This window comes from Pongo abelii, chromosome 23 (assembly GCF_028885655.2).
Source record: "Pongo abelii isolate AG06213 chromosome 23, NHGRI_mPonAbe1-v2.0_pri, whole genome shotgun sequence".
In the NCBI taxonomy this organism is placed as follows: Eukaryota; Metazoa; Chordata; class Mammalia; order Primates; family Hominidae; genus Pongo; species Pongo abelii.
In genome coordinates, this window is record NC_085929.1 from 47,887,436 (window position 1) to 47,903,740 (window position 16,305).

The 16,305-nt window shown below is 50.2% G+C and overlaps 1 long non-coding RNA gene across 1 annotated transcript in view; it reads right to left on the reverse strand.

The window, feature by feature from the left end:
- Positions 1-12,020, reverse strand: part of LOC129052738 (uncharacterized) — a 29,165-nt gene extending 17,145 nt beyond the window's left edge. Inside the window, exon 1 of the long non-coding RNA XR_010139536.1 lies at positions 9,729-12,020. This is a non-coding gene — a long non-coding RNA (uncharacterized LOC129052738). The remainder of the gene's footprint in view (positions 1-9,728) is intronic.
- Between the last annotated feature and the right edge of the window lie 4,285 nt (positions 12,021-16,305).

The window sequence follows — 16,305 nt, forward strand, 5'->3', positions numbered from 1 at the left end:
TGAGGACAGAGTCTTGCTCTGTCACCCAGGCTGGAGTGCAGTGGTGCGACCTCGGTTCACTGCAACCTCCACCTCCCAGGTTCAAGCGATTCTCCTGCCTCAGCCTCTCTAGTAGCTGGGACTATAGGTGTGTACCACCACACTCGGCTAATTTTTGTATTTTTAGTAGACATGGAGTTTCGCCATGTTGGCCAGGCTGGTCTTTAACTCTTGACCTCAAGTGATCCGCCCACCTCAGCCTCCCAAAGTGGTGGGATTACAGGCGTGAGCCATCGTACCTGGTCTCATTTTACCTTTGAGCAAACATATGAGAGGAGAATTAGTGTCCAGGCCACACAGCACCAGCCCCGCCTTTGACAATTGAGGAAACCAAGAGGTGGAGTCGCTCTTCCAGACAGGGTAACCAGTCATCCTGGTTTGCTGAAAACTGAGGGGACTCAGGCTTTAGTGGGAAAACTGGGAGTTATCCTAGTTTTGTTACCTACTAGGTAACTCCTACTAGGAGTTACCCTGTTGTCACCTGGCAAGTGACAGTGTCCATGTTCAAAGTCTGGCTGCAGAGCCTGTGTGTGGCAACACCAAACTATTGCCTTCAATTTTTTGTTTGCTGAATTAATAAATGCAAATGAATGAATGAATCCTTCCCTCTCACTGCCCTTCTCAGTCCTCCTTGGGCACCTTGGCTCATGTGCCTTGGTCTGAGTCTAGACTGTGCTAGCAGCATCCTGTGGGAGGCCAGATGGCTGGTTCCGCTGCTGAGTTCCAAGAAACCCCTTGGCCCCTGCTTGGTTCAGCCTCAGCCTTCAGGAATCCCCCAGGGTCCACCCAACAGGCTTGTACCGTCTGCCTATGGAGGAGGCTGGGTTCCCACCTGGTGAGCCACTCAGCCCGGTATTAGCGGTTTGGCTTCAGACTTGTCACTTTGCTTCTTGGAACTCAGTTTCCTCACCTATAAAATCACAGTACTGGGGGCTGGGCGCCCTGGCTCACGCCTGTAATCCCAGCACTTTGGGAGGCCGAGGCAGGCGGATCATGAGGTCAGGAGATTCAGACCATCCTGGCTAACACGGTGAAACCCCGTCTCTGCTAAAAATGCAAAAAATTAGCCAGGCATGGTGGCAGGCACCTGTAGTCCCAGCTACTCAGGAGGCTGAGGCAGGAGAATGGCGTGAACCCGGGAGGAGGAGCTTTCAGTGAGCCAAGATTGCACCACTGCACTCCAGCCTGGGTGACAGCGATTCTGTCTCAAAAAAAAAAAAAAAAAAAAAAAATTCACAGTGTTGGTTGGGCGCAGTGGCTCACACCTGTAATCCTAGCACTTTAGGAGGTCAAGGTGGGTGGATCACCCAAGGTCAGGAGTTCGAGACCAGCCTGGCCAACATGGTGAAACCCTATCTTTACTAAAAGTGCAAAAATTAGGCCAGGCACAGTGGCTCATGCCTGTAATCCCAGCACTTTGGGAGGCCAAGGTGGGCGGATCACCTGAGGTCAGAAGCTCAAGACCACCCTGACCAACATGGAGAAACCCTGTCTCTACTAAAAATACAAAAATAGCCGGGGGTGGTGGTGGGTACCTGTAATCCCAGCTACTAGAGAGGCTGAGGCAGGAGAATCGCTTGAACCCGGGAGGCAGAGGTTGCGGTAAGCCGAGACTGGGCCATTGCACTCCAGCCTGGGCAACAAGAGCGAAACTCCGCCTCAAAAATAAATAAATAAATAAAAATACAAAAATTAGCCGGGCATGGTGATGCACGCCTGTAATCCAGGAGGCTGAGGCACGAGAATCACTTGAACCCGGGAGGTGGAGGTTGTAGTGAGCGGAGATCATGCCATTGCACTCCAGCCTGGGTGACAGAGTGAGACTCCATCTCGAAAAAATAAAATAGTCGGGCACGGCGCCTCACGCCTGTAATCCCAGCACTTTGGAAGGCTGAGGTGGGCGGATCACGAGATCAAGGCATTGAGACCATCCTGGCCAGCATGGTGAAACCCCATCTCTACTAAAAATACAAAAATTAGCCAAGTGTGGTGGTGTTTGCCTGTAGTCCCAGCTACTCAGGAGGCTGAAGCAGGAGAATCACTTGAAGTTGGGAGGCGGAGGTTGCAGTGAACCGAGATGACGCCATTGCACTCCACCCTGGGCGACAGAGCTAGACTCCGTCTCAAAATAAATAAATAAATAAAATGAAGTAAAATAATAATAAATAAATAAGTAATAAAAATAAAAAATCACAGTGTTGGCCGGGCACGGTAGCTCACACCTGTAATCCCAGCACTTTGGGAGACCGAGGCAGGCAGATGGCTTGAGCCCAGGAGTTTTGAGACCATCCTGGACAACATAGGGAAACCCCTTCTCTATCAAAAATAAAAAAATCAGCTGGGCGTGGTAGTGCAGACCTGTGGTCCCAGCAATACTTGGGAGGCTGAGGTAGGAGGATCGCTTGAACCCAGGAAGTCAAGGCTGCAGTGAGTTATGATTGTGCCACTGCACTCTAGCCTGGATGACAGAGAAAGACCCTGTCTCAAATAAATCAATAATAAAATAAATAAATAAAAAATAAAGCGAGGGTGTTAAGACATGTCTACCAGGTTGCTGCCAGTATTTGGGACAATACAGATGAAATTCTTGGCAACAGGATGCTCTTAATAAATAAATGTTATTATTGCTTATTAATGTGGCAGTACTAGCATACTTTACTCCATTAAGCACTTCCTGTGTGAGGGTTACTGTCCTAAATGCTGCCCATGCATTCACGCCCAGTGAAGATCTGGGTTTCAGAATGGTGCCCTGGCCAAGGTCACACAGCCAGCAAGGTGCTAAGGCAGCATTTGTAAGATGCGGCATTCTTGTAGAACTTAGCTCAAATGATGGCAGTTGTTCATGATCTGGGGAAACTGAGGCAAGAGGAAGCGAGTGACTGCTGAGGTTCCCTGCCTCCAGAAAGCTGGCCCTCTCCTTGCCCAAGGTGGCAGGACAGGTTGTAAGAACAAGCCCTTTGCTCAGGCTGGGCTGCCTGCCTCCAGTCGGCTGGCTGCCCATGCCCTCTGCCAGCCACTGTTCCCTGTTGGCCAGCCAAGCTGTGGAGCAGTCCAGGACATTGTGTCCAGAGAGAGGGCGAAGCAGGCCCATCCCCAACTGTGGGGCTGACCTCCCTCCCTGCCCCTCTGGGCCTCGGGCCAACTTGGCCTATCCCCCGCCCTGGTATGAGCAGGACAGAGCTGCCCTCACGGAAGCAGCTCTGAGGGCAGTGCCTCAGCTCCTCCCTCCTTACTTTGATCCCTGGTTAGGAGGGGTGCCCCACTCCAAGCCCTGCTGTCTCTCCAGAGGATACCACTAGTCCCAGGAGACAGACTCCCCAGGATGCCCCTCAGGACAAGCCAGCTGGGCTCCTGAGATGCCTGTTTTTCTGCCCTTGGCATGTTTGCGCTGTGTGTCCCAAAATGCCAGCTGAGCCAAGGGGAGAGGCTGTGACTACAGGCGCCCGCCCCCTCTTCCGGCTAATTTTTTGTATTTTTAGTAGACACGGGGTTTCACCGTGTTAGCCAGGATTATCTCGATCTCCTGACCTCGTGATCCTCCCACCTCGGCCTCCCAAAGTGCCGGGATTACAGGTGTGAGCCACCGCGCCCGGCCTTAAATATTTTAAAATACATAAAATTGGCTGGGCGCAGTGGCTCATGCTGTAATCCCAGCACTTTGGGAGACTAAGATGGGCGGATCACCTGAGGTCAGGAGGTAAGAGACTAGCCTGACCAACATGGTGAAACCCTGAAAATCTTCTAAAAATACAAAATTAGCCGGGCGTGGTGGCACGTGTCTGTAATCCCAGGTGCTTGGGAGGTTAAGGCAGTAGAATTGTTTGAACCTGGGAGGCGGAGGTTGCAGTGAGCCGAGATCACACTATTGCACTCCAGCCTGGACAACAAGAGCAAAAGTCTCAAAAAATAAAATAAAATTATAATTTGATAAATTTTGTATACCCATGAAACCATCACTACAATCAAGGTAATGACTATGTCTCTCACCTCCAAGTTTCGTTATTCCCTGCCGTTTTAAAAAAATTTTATTATTATTTTTTGAGACAGGGTCTCAGTCTGTTGCCCAGGCTGAAGTGCAGTGGCTTGATCTCAGCTCACTGCAGCCTTTACCTCCCAGGCGCAAGTGATCCTCTCACCTCAGCCCCCAAGTAGCTGGGACTACAGGCACGTGCCACCACGCCCAGCTAATTTTTATATTTTTTGTAGAGATGGTGTTTTCCTGTCTTGCCCAGGCTGGTCTTGAACTCCTGAGCAGTTTGGCTTCCTAAAGTGCTAGGATTACAAGGATTACATATTCCCCTTTTTAAATTCCTCCTGCTTGACCCCCCCATCCTTGTGTCCCCAAGCAACCACTAATCTGCTTTCCTTCGCTATAGGCGAATTTGCATTTTCTATAAATGGAATCAAATAGTACCTACTTATTTTTCTTTTAAGGTGTGGCTTTCAGCCAGGCATGGTAGCTCACACCTGTGATCCCAACACTTTAGGAGGCTGAGGAGGGCAGATCACGAGGTCAGGAGATCAAGACCATCCTGGCTAACATGGTAAAACTCCGTCTCTACTAAAAAATACAAAAAATTAGCCGGGCGTGGTGGCGGGCACCTGTAGTCCCAGCTAATCAGGAGGCTGAGGCAGGAGAATGGCATGAACCCGGGAGGCAGAGCTTCCAGTGAGTCGAGATAGTGCCACTGCACTCCAGCTTGGACAACAGAGAGAGACTCCATCTCAAAAAAAAAAAAAAATTTTTTTTTTGGGCCAGGCGCGGTGGCACACACCTGTAATCCCAGCACTTTGGGAGGATGAGGCAGGTGGATCACCTGAAGTCAGGAGTTCGCGACCAACCTGACTAACATGGTGAAACCCAGTCTCTACTAAATACAAAAAAATTAGCTGGGCATGGTGGCACATGCCTGTAATCTGAGCTACTTGGGAGATTGAGGCAGGAGAATCACTTGTACCTGGGAGGTGGAGGTTGCAGTGAGCTGAGATCGCGCCATTGCACTCCAGCCTGGGCAACAAGGATGAGACTCTGTCTCAAAAAAAAAAAAGATTTTTTTTTGGCAGGGCATGGTAACACACACCTGTAATTCCAGCACTTTGGGAGGCCAAGGCAGGCAGTTCACCTGAGGTCAGGAGTTCGAGACCAGCCTGGCCAACATGTTGAAACCCCATCTGTACTAAAAATACAAAAATTAGCCATGCATGGTGTCATGTGCCTGTAGTCACAGCTACTCAGGAAGCTGAGGCAGGAGAGTCACTTGAATCTGGGAGGTGGAGGTTGCAGTGAGTGAGCTGAGATTACGCCACTGCATTCCAGCCTGGGTAACAGAGTGAGACTCCATCTTAAAAAAGAAATTTTTTAAAGGTGTGGCGTTTACTCAGCATTATTATTTTGAGATTCAGCCATGTTGTGTGTGTCAGTAGTTCATTTCTTTTCATCACGAGTAGTATTCCATAGTATAGATGTGCCAGCATTGGTTCAACCATTCACCCATTGAAGGACATTTGGGTGTTTCCAGTTTGGGGCCATAACAAATAAGGCTGGTATGAACATTTGCATATAAGTATTTTATTTTTCTTTGAGACAGGGACTCACTCGATTCACCAGGGGGAAGTGCAGCGGTATGATCATGGTTCACTGCACCCTTGATCTTCTGGGCTCAAGTGATCCTCCCAGCGCAGCCTCTGAAGTATCTGGGACTACAGGTAGGCACCATACCTGGCTTAATTTTTAAAAAGGTTTTTGTGGTTTAGCCGGGCTTGGTGGTGTGTGCCTGTAATCTCAGCTATTCGGGAGGCTGAGGCAAGAGAATCACTTGAACCTGGGAGGCAGAGATTGCAGTAAGCCAAGATCGCACCATTGCACTCCAGCCTGGGCGACAGAACAAAACTACATCTCAAAAAAAAAAAAAAAATTCTGTAGAGATAGGATCTTGCTATGTTGCCCAGGCTGGTCTCAAACTCCTGGACCCAAGTGATCCTCCCACCTCGGCCTGCCAAATGCTTGGGATTATCGGCATGAGCCAGTGCACCTCACAAAGACTTGCATGCACCTGGCCTTGAATGCAAGTCTTTATAAAGACATAACGTTTATTTCCTTCCCCCTTTTTTTTTTTTTTTTTTTTGAGACGGAGTCTCGCTCTCATTGCCCAGGCTAGAGTGCAGTGGTGCTATCTTGGCTCACTGCAATCTCTGCCTCCTGGGTTCAAGTGATTCTCCTGCCTCAGCCTCCCAAGTAGCTGGGATTACAGGCGCCGGCCACCACGCCCAGCTAATTTTTGTATTTTTAGTAGAGATGAGATTTCACCATGTTGGCCAGGCTGGTCTCGAACTCCTGACCTCAGGTGATTGGCCCACCTTGGCCTCCCAAAGTGTTGAGATTATAGGCGTGAGCCACCTCACTAGGCCTTGTTTCTTTTTCTTTTTTGAGATGGAGTCTTGCGTCTTGCTCTGTCGCTCAGGCTGTAATACAGTGGCAAGTTCTCTGCTCACTGCAACCTCCACCTCCTTGGTTCAAGCAATTCTCCTGCCTCAGCCTCCCGAGTGGCTGGGACTCCAGGCGTGCACTCCTACGTCCGGCTAATTTTTTTTTTTTTTTTTTTTTGAGATGGAGTCTCGCTCTGTCGCCAGGCTGGAGTGCAGTGGCACGATATCGGCTCCCTGCAACCTCCACCACCCGGGTTCAAGTGATTCTCCTGCCTCAGCCTCCCGAGTAGCTGAGACTACAGGTGCGTGCCACCACGCCCAGCTAATTTTTGTATTTTCAGTGGAGATACGGTTTCACCGTGTTGGCCAGGATGGTCTCGATCTCTTAACTTCATGATCCACCCACCTCAGCCTCCCAAAGTGCTGGGGTTACAGGCGTGAGACACTGTGCCCAGCCTATTTCCTTTTCTTATGAGGAGATAGGAATGGAATGGCTGTATCACATGGTAAATGTATAACTTCTTTTTGAGTCCAGGTCTCACTCTGTCACTCAGGCTGGAGTTCAGTGGCCCACTGCAGCCTTAACATCCCAGTCTCAAGCAATCCTCTCACCTCAGCCTCCTGAGTAGCTGGGACCACAGGTGCCAGGCATAACACCTCACTAATTTTTTTTTTTTTTTTTTTTTTGAAAGGGAGTCTCGCTCTTTCGCCCAGGCCGGAGTGCAGTGGCGTGATCTCGGCTCACTGCAAGCTCCTCCTCCCGGGTTCATGCCATTCTCCTGCCTCAGTCTCCTGAGTAGCTGGGACTACAGGCGCCTGCCACCACTCCCGGCTAATTTTTTGTATTTTTAGTAGAGACGGGGTTTCACTGTGTTAACCAGGATGGTCTCCATCTCCTGATCTCGTGATCTGCCCGCCTCGGCCTCCCAAAGTGCTGGGATTAGAGGCATAAGCCACCGCGCGCAACCTTTTTTTTTTTGAGACAAAGTCTTGTTCTGTTGCCTGGGCTGTAGTGCAGTGGGGGAATCTCAGTTCACTTCAACCTCTGCCTCCCAGGCTCAAGCGATTCTCCTGCCTCAGCCTCCCAAGTAGCTGGGACTACAGGCACACACCACTGTGCTTGGCTAATTTTTGTATTTTTAGTAGAGATGAGGGTTCACCATTTTGGCCAGGCTGGTCTCGAACTCTTGACCTCGTGATCGCCTGCCTTGGACTCCCAAAGTGCTGGGATTATAGGCATGAGCCACCGCGCCCAGCCCACTAATTTTTTAAGTTTTTGTAGAGATGGGGTCTTGCCATGTTGCCCAGGCTGGTCTTGAACTCCTGGGCTTAAGTGATCCTCCCACCTCAGCCTGTCAAAGTGGTAGGGTTATAGGTGTAAGCCACCACGCCTGACCATTTTTTGTAGAGATGAGGTCTTCTCACTGTGTTGCACAGGCTGGTCTTGAACTCCCTGGGCTCAAACAGTCCTCCCGCCTTGGCCTCCCAAAGTACTGGGATCACCGGCATGAGCCACCATGTCTGGCTGTATGTTTAACTTTTTAAGAAACTTCCCGGCCAGGTGCGGTCGCTCACGCCTGTAATCCGAGCACTTTGCGAGGCCGAGGTGGGCAGATCACGAGGTCAGGAGATCAAGACTTTCCTGGCTAACACAGTGAAACCCCGTCTCTACTAAAAATACAAAAAATTAGCCGGGCATGGTGGCGGGTGCCTGTAGTCCCAGCTATTTGGGAGGCTGAGGCAGGAGAATGGTGTGAACCCGGGAGGCGGAGCTTGCAGTGAGCCGAGATCATGTCACTGCACTCCAGCCTGGGCAACAGAGCGAGACTCCATCTCAAAAAGAAAACAAAAACAAAAAAAAAAGAAGAAATTTCCCTTCTGGCCGGGTGCGGTGGCTCATGCCTGTAACCCCCACATTTTGGGAGGCCGAGGTGGGCGGATCCCCTGAGGTCAGGAGTTCAAGAGTAGCCTAGCCAACATGGCGAAACCCCGTCTCTACTAAAAATACAAAAAAATTAAGTGGTGTGGTGGCAGGCGCCTGTAATCCCAGCTACCTGGGAGGCTGAGGCAGGGAGAATTGCTTGAACCTGAGAGGCAGAGGTTTCAGTGAGCCAATATCAAGCCACTACACTCCAGCCTGGGCAACAGAGCGAGACTCTGTGAAGAAAAAAAAAAAAGAAGCTTCCCTTCCAAATTATTTTCCAAAATGGTTGTACCATTTTACATTCTCATCAGCAGTATATAAAGTTACTGATTCCTGTACATCTTCACCAGCATTTGGTGTGGACAGTCTCTTTCATTTTAGCTGTTTTAATAGGTATGTTCATTGTGGTTTTAGGCGGGGTGCGGTGGCTCAAGCCTGTAATCTCAGCACTTTGCGAGGGGTTTTATGTTTCTGCCTTCTGGAAACCTCTGTGGTTTGTTGGAAGAGTCAGTTACACTTGCTGTGCCCTTGGCTTCACCCTTCACTCCTGTGCCCCTTAGTCTCACTCCTCTTTCACCTCTCCACAGACTCCCTAAGGCCCCCTCAAATCCAGGGGTAACAAATCCAGGTGTCATGTTACCCTGCAACTCACCCTGAAGCACTTGGCATAAGTGCTGTTCCCCTTTCTTCAAATTCTTCACCTACTAGCTTCTGTCAACCCTCTGAAAAGCCTTCCAGGGCCACATGGGAGCCTCGTCTGGGTGCATATAGCTCCTGGGCCTCCTCCTGCTGTGGATCTGATGTGGTGTCGAAGTATGAGACCTGGGTTTGTCTTCTCCCAGCTCTTCCACCAGTAGAAGGCCCCTCCAAGGGCAAGGCCTGGGTCTGTTCCTGCAGCGGTCCTTGCTCTGGGCCTGGCATAAAGGAGGGCTCCAGGAGGGTTTGCAGTTGAATATATGAGAGAAAGCTCTCTCTCTCTTTTTTTTTTTTTTTGAGACGGAGTCTCACTCTGTCACCAGGCTAGAGTGCAATGGTTTGATCTCGGCTCACTGCAACCTCTGCCTCCCGGGTTCAAGTGATTCTTCTGCCTCAGCCTTCCAAGTAGCTGAGACTATAGGGGCGTGCCACCATACCCAGCTAATTTTTTGTATTTTTAGTAGAGACAAGGTTTCATCATGTTGGACAGGCTGGTCTTGAACTCCTGACCTCAGGTGATCCACCCACCTGAGCCTCCCAAAATGCTGGGATTACAGGCGTGAGCCACTGCGCCCGGCCTAGAAATCTCTTATTGTCTCTGCCCCTAGCTACAGATAAGGCAACTACGGGGCAAGAAACTTACTGCATATTGAAGAGAAAATCCCAGCTTCCCATCCAGGCTTCAGGCAGGGCCCATGCTATGGCCTGGGGCCCCCTTCGACCTCATCTGCTCCACTTGCCTCTTGCTTGCTGCTGGTCTTTTCTTCCCTGAACCCACCATCCTGTTCTTGCCTCTCGCCCTTGGAAGTGTCTGGTCCTGCTGCTCTTCTCCCTGTTAAGCATGTGACAAGGAATTGTATGATTCAGGTCACGGGTTGAAAGCTCCCTTCTCAGGAAGACCTGCCTTGTCTTGTCCACCTAATATAAGTGTCCACTTGGTCACTAGCCACTGTCACTGGTCGTGATTATCTTACCATCTGCCATTTTCTCATTTATTTGTTTTCAGTTAATAGAACATTGCTTCAGGAGAGCAAGGAATTTGTCTGCAGTTGCCCCTTATTTCCTCATGCCTAGCAGAGTGTCCAGTGTTTATGGGGGCCCCATATTGAATGTGGAATTTGGGGGTTTTTCTGAGACAGTGTTTCACTCTGTTGCCCAGGCTGGAGTGCAGTGGCACGATCACATCTCACTTCTTCCTTGACCTCTTGGGCTCAAGTGATCCTCCCACCTCAGCCTCCTGAGTAGCTGGGACTGCAGGCATATGCCACCATGGCTGGCTAATTTTTTTATTTTTTGTAGAGACATGGGAGTCTCACCATGTTCCCCAGGATGGTCTCGAACTCCTGGGCTCAAGCAATCTTTCTGCCTTCGCCTCTCAAAGTGCTAGGATTACAAGCATGAGCCATTGCCTCAGCTGAATATTGAATGTTTAATATAATGAATCAGGCTGGGCGCGGTGGCTCATGACCATAATCCCAATACTTTGGGAGGCTGAGGCAGGCGGATCACTTGAGGTCAGGAGTTCTAGACTGGCCTGGCCAACATGGTGAAACTCCTTCTCTACTGAAAATACAAAAATTAGCCGGACATGGTGGCATGCACCTATAATCCCAGCTACTCGGGAGGCGGAGGCAGGAGAATCGCTTGAACCTGGGAGGCGGAGGTTGCAGTGAGGCAAGATCACGCCACTGCACTCTAGCCTGGGTGACAGAGCGAGACTCCATCTCAAATAAAAATAAAAATAGTATAGTGAATCAGGCCGGGTGAGGTGGCTTATACCTGTAATCCCAGCACTTTAGGAGGCATGAGGATCACTTGAGCCCAGGAATTTGAGACGAGCCTGGGCAACATAGTAAGACCCTGTCTCTACAAAAAATTAAAAGTAAAAAATTAACTGGGTGTCATGGCTTGAACCTGTAATCCTAGCTACTTGGGAGACTGAGGCAGGAGGATTGCTTGAGACTGGGAGGTCACAACTGCAGTGAGCCATGATCATGTCACTGTACTCCAGCCTGAGTGACAGAGGAAGGAAGATCCTGTCTAAAAATAATAATAATAATAATAATATAATGAATCAGTGAAGAGCTAGAAAAAAAACCCAGGTGTCTGGGCCTCTGGGCCAAGACTCTTCTCCTGTCTGGACTTCCCAGCCCTGCCACAGCCCAGCAATAGTTTGACTAGGTTCTTGTGTCTTGGGTTGGGGGGTCCCACCTGATGGCATATGGTTCTGCCCAGGGCTCAACCCGTCATTATTTCCTCACATCTTTGGGAAAAGTGCCACCATACAGGGTCCCCCTAGGGCCCTCCCCAGGACTCAGGAGCCAGTGGGGCAAGAAGAGGTGCAGGCACAGGGACCATCTTGAATGGCCTAGCTGGACAGGGGCTAGCCTCACTGTCCCCTGTTGTACAAATGGGACAGATGTCCAGAGGGGTTCAAAGTTAGTGAATTGGCAGCTTCAAGGACCTAGAACCTACTTCTCTCTGATAGTGAAATTCCCCAAATTAAAAATTCAGAGAATTGGCTAGGCGTGGTGGCTCATGCTTGTAATCCTAGCTCTTTGGTGGCTGAGGTGGGTGGATCACCTGAGGTCAGGAGTTTGAGACCAGCCTGGCCAACATGGCAAAACCCTGTCTCTACTAAAAGTACAAAAATTGGCCAGGCATGGTGGCTCATGCCTGTAATCCCAGCACTTTGGGAGGCTGAGGCGGGCGAATCACGCGGTCAGGAGGTCGAGACCATCTTGGCTAACACAGTGAACCCGTCTCTACTAAAAACACAAAACATTAGTTGGGCATGATGGCACGCACCTGTAATCCCACCTACTCAGGAGGCTGAGGCAAGAGAATCACTTGAACTCGGGAGGCAGAGGTTGCAGTGAGCCAAGATCATGCCACTGCACTCCAGCCCAGGCAACAGTGCAAGACTCCGTCTCAAATAAATAAATAAATAAATAAATAAATAAATAAATAAATAAATTACCCTGGTGTGGTGGCACACACCTGTAATCCCAGCTACTTGAGAGGGTGAGGCAGGAGAATTGCTTGAGTCCAGGAGGCTGAGGCTGCAGTGAGCCGAGATCGTGCCACTGCACTTCAGCCTGGACGACAGAGTGAGACTCCATCTCAAAAAAAAAAAAAAAGAAAAAAATCAGAAAATCAGCTGGCTTATTTGCCTAGAGGCTTGGACACCTCTCACTGGTCCCAGTCTGACCATAGGCCCTGTCCAGGCAAAACTTGGGCAAGCTGGCCAGGCCTAGAGAAAGGAGAAAGGTATGCCCCTCTACCCTGACTCACTCATGGGGAGGTGGCGGTGGTGAGGACCAGAAAATGGCATCCCCTTGGCCTAGGGGCACTGAGTCAGGTGATGATGAAGGCAACAGGGTTCTCCTGCCGCCATACTCACCCTCCCACCACCCACCTGTCTGCCTCTCCAGGGAGAAATTCCCGGGTTTTGGGACACACATTGAGGGTCACGTTTCATCCCCAGACAGAAGGCCAGGCCCCTGGAGAGAAGGAGTGGGATTCAGTGTGCTTTGCAGGAATTCAGTGTGCTTCGCAGGACACTGTCTTGCTAGGAGACAAGCAGCCTCCCACCTTGGCAGAGGGCAGGGCTGCGGCAGCCCAGGCTCTGCTCGAAGGACACAGTTTTCTTTTCTTCCCGAGCCTGGTCCTGCCAGCAGCTTGGGTTTCAGTCTGTATGCTGATGCAAGGAGCATACTGGCCTGGGTTGGCTGGTGGCATTTAAGGATGGACGATAATGGCCATGATGATGAAAATGATACTCGCCGTTCACCAAGTTGTTTACTGCAGGCCAGCCACCGTGCTCCGTATTTTCCACTCATTATTTCATTTAATTTTCACAAGTAGGTACAATTATCATCCCTATTTTCTTCCTCTTTTTTTGGTCTTCTTATTTTTTTTTCCTTTTTTTTTTTTGGAGATGGAATTTCACTTGCCACCTAGGCTGGAGTGCAGTGGTGCGATCTCAGCTCAGCTCACTGCAGCCTCTGCCTTCTGGCTTCAGCCTTCCAAGTAGCTGGGATTACAGGTGTGCAGCACTGTGCATGGCTAATTTTTTTGTGTCTTTGTTTTTTTGTTTTGTTTTGTTTTGTTTTGAGATGTACCCTTGCTCTGTCACCCAGGCTGGAGTGCAGTGGCGCGTTATCGGCTCACTGCTACCTCCACCTCCCAGGTTCAAGCAATTGTCCTGCCTCAGCCTCCCAAGTAGCTGAGATTACAGGTGTGTGCCACCACACCCAGCTAATTTTTGTATTTTTAGTAGAGATGGGGTTTCTCCATATTGGCCAGGCTGGTCTCGAACTGCTCACCTCAGGTGATCTACCCACCTCAGTCTACCAAAGTGTTGGGATTACAGGCATGAGCCACCGCGCCTGGCTTTTTTTCTCTTTTATGTTTTGTTTTTGATCTCCATTTTCAAGGTGAGGGAACTGAGGGGCCAGGGTAGGTGGAGTGATTTGTCTGAGGTCACCTAGCAAGAGAGTGGCAGGGTTGGAATTAGAACCTGCACTTCTTTTCTTGAGACGGAGTCTCGCTCTGTCGCCCAGGCTGGAGTGCAGTGGCGCCATATCGGCTCACTGCAAGCTCCGCCTCCCAGGTTCAGGCCATTCTTCTGCTCCAGCCTCCCAAGTAGAGGGGACTACAGGCACCTGCCACCACGCCTGGCTAATTTTTTGTATTTTTAGTAGAGAGGGGGTTTCACTGTGTTAACCAGGATGGTAGAACCTGCACTTCTAAGGGAGCAGAGTCCAGCCTCTTCCCTGACCCTGACGGGTGCCCTCCTGATGGGGCTCCCTGGGGAGTGGAGGGGCCTTGCTTTGCTTCTTCTTGACTGACTTGTACTCTTTTTATTATGTATGTATTTATTTATTCATTTAGCAATCCTCCTACCTCAGCCTCCAGAGTAGCTGGGACACAGGCATGCGCCACCACACTCGGCGAATTTTTTAATTTTTTGTAGAGATGGGGTCTTCTCCTATTGCCTAGGGCTAATGTTGGACTCCTGGGCTCAAGCGATCCTCTTGCCTTGGCCTCCCAACGTGTTGGGATTACAGGCATGAACTACTGCACCTGGCCCGTACTCTGTCTTCACCTCCTCTGGGAAGCCTTCCTCAGTCTCTGGCTCTCAGGTCACCTGTGCATACCTGTCCTGAAACTGCTTTCCCACCTGTGTTCCCAGGGCAGAGAGTGGATGCCCATGGATGGTTTGTCAAAGGAATAAATTAGCCTTTTTTGGAGGAACTGTCTATTAGAATATTCTTTCTTCCCCTGCTGCAGGGCTGGGGCCCCTGCATCCGTTTACCCCTCTAAGTCTCCCATCCACCTCTTCAGAGCCAGTGAGCGTTTGCTGAACAAACAGAGGCATGAATGTCTGAATGAGTGATTTCTGTCTATGCCATGGAGAATCTGGGTTTTTTTTCAAATCTGTAGTGTCTATACCTTCAGAGGGATGGGCCAGGCCAGGAAGGTGAGTCTTGGCTTCTGAGCTGGGTCTCGCCCAGGACCTTCTGCTGGCAGCATGACAGGGAGTGGGAGCAGGCACCTGCCATGGTGCCCAAGGTTGAGTGGTCAGCCCATACACAGGGATGCAGGGACAAGGTGGGCTTCTCCCTGGCAGGACGGAAGAAAGTGAAACCCCTGCAAATAGCTCTGTGTCTGGCAGGCCAGGGCCTCGTTATCCTGGATGGGGGCCTCCCTCTGCTCAACAGGCCCTGCAGAGGGGAAGTGGCCCATGGAGGGGCTGGACATCAGGCCTCCTGCAACCTGTCCAGAGGTTGGATGTTTGTCCTGGGACCTTCCAGTTCACAAACTTGGTTGGGGAGTGCTCAGCATTGCCTGTTTAGGGAGTGAGGGGCCTGAGGAGGCCCCTTACCCCACTGATAACTCCAGAACTGTTTGCCCCCTACCCCAGCCCAGTGGTGGCAGTAGAGGTGGCAAGGTCATCCCCTGCCACCCTTAACCTGTATCACTCTTATATAGCAGTTATAATTGTATCAAATGCATGTGAGACGTCAACTCTGGGAAGGCAGACACTATCTGACTTATTCTCCAGTGGACAAGAACACGCTGCCCAGTATCACTTGGATCAATAAATGAAAAAATCAGACACGAGTCAAAATCTTTACCATTTACTAGTTTTGTGAATCTAGGGTAATCTAAGTTGGAGCCTATTTCTTTTTTGTTTGTTTCTTTGAGACGGAGTCTTGCTCTGTCACCCAGGCTGGAGTGCAATGGCACGATCTCAGCTCACTGTAACCTCCGCCTCCTGGGTTCAAGAGATTCTAGTGCCTCAGCCTGCCAAGTAGCTGGGATTATAGGTGCTCACCACCATACCCAGCTAATTTTTATTTTTTTATTTTTTATTTATTTTTAGTAGAGACGGGGTTTCATCATGTTGGCCAGGCTGTTCTCAAACTCCTGACCTCGAGTGATCTGCCTGCCTCGGCCTCCCAAAGTGCTGGGATTACAGATGTGAACCACCGCACCTAGCCTATTTCTTAACTGCAAAATGGAGACAATCCCTGTGAGGATGAACAATCCCTGTGAAAATTGAACAGGATGAGGAATGGTGGCTCACGTCCGTAATCCCAGCACTTTGAGAGGGAGGCCAAGGTGGGAGGATTGCTTGAGCCCAGGAGTTCAAGATTCTGTCCAATTAAAAAACAAAACAAACAAAAAAATCCAAATAATTTCACAAATATTCTGAGCTCACTTCAGCCCAGGGGCCTTGCCAGTTTCTGACATGAAGTGCACACTGGTGGGAGACCGTATAGAGAGATTTTGTTTCTCTCCTAGATGGGCAGCATTGATAGGCACAGGCCCTGGGAAGGGGAAAATATGGCCTGGGGCACTGGGAGATGGCAGAGCTCCTAAGGAAATCGGCCACTGGCAGAAGGGTGGCTTTCTCTGGGCTGGGCTGTCTTACTCTTAAGGCAGCGCCGAAATTGTCCAGCCCAAGAAAAGGGTTGAGAATCCAAGCACCAGGCTTTTGGATGGAACCTGGCTTAGGCGAGCTGTTCTCATTCTTGCCCACATCTAAGGATCTAGTACTAAGGATCAAGTACTAGGTCTGGAGTAGGCTAGAGGCTGCCTCCTCTCTCCTCTCCCCAGGAATAGACAATTCCTAAAGAGCCATGAAGTACCCCATTCTCTAAGCTCTGCTGCCACCACCAACTGGCTAAGGGAACTGGAGCGGTTTCTAA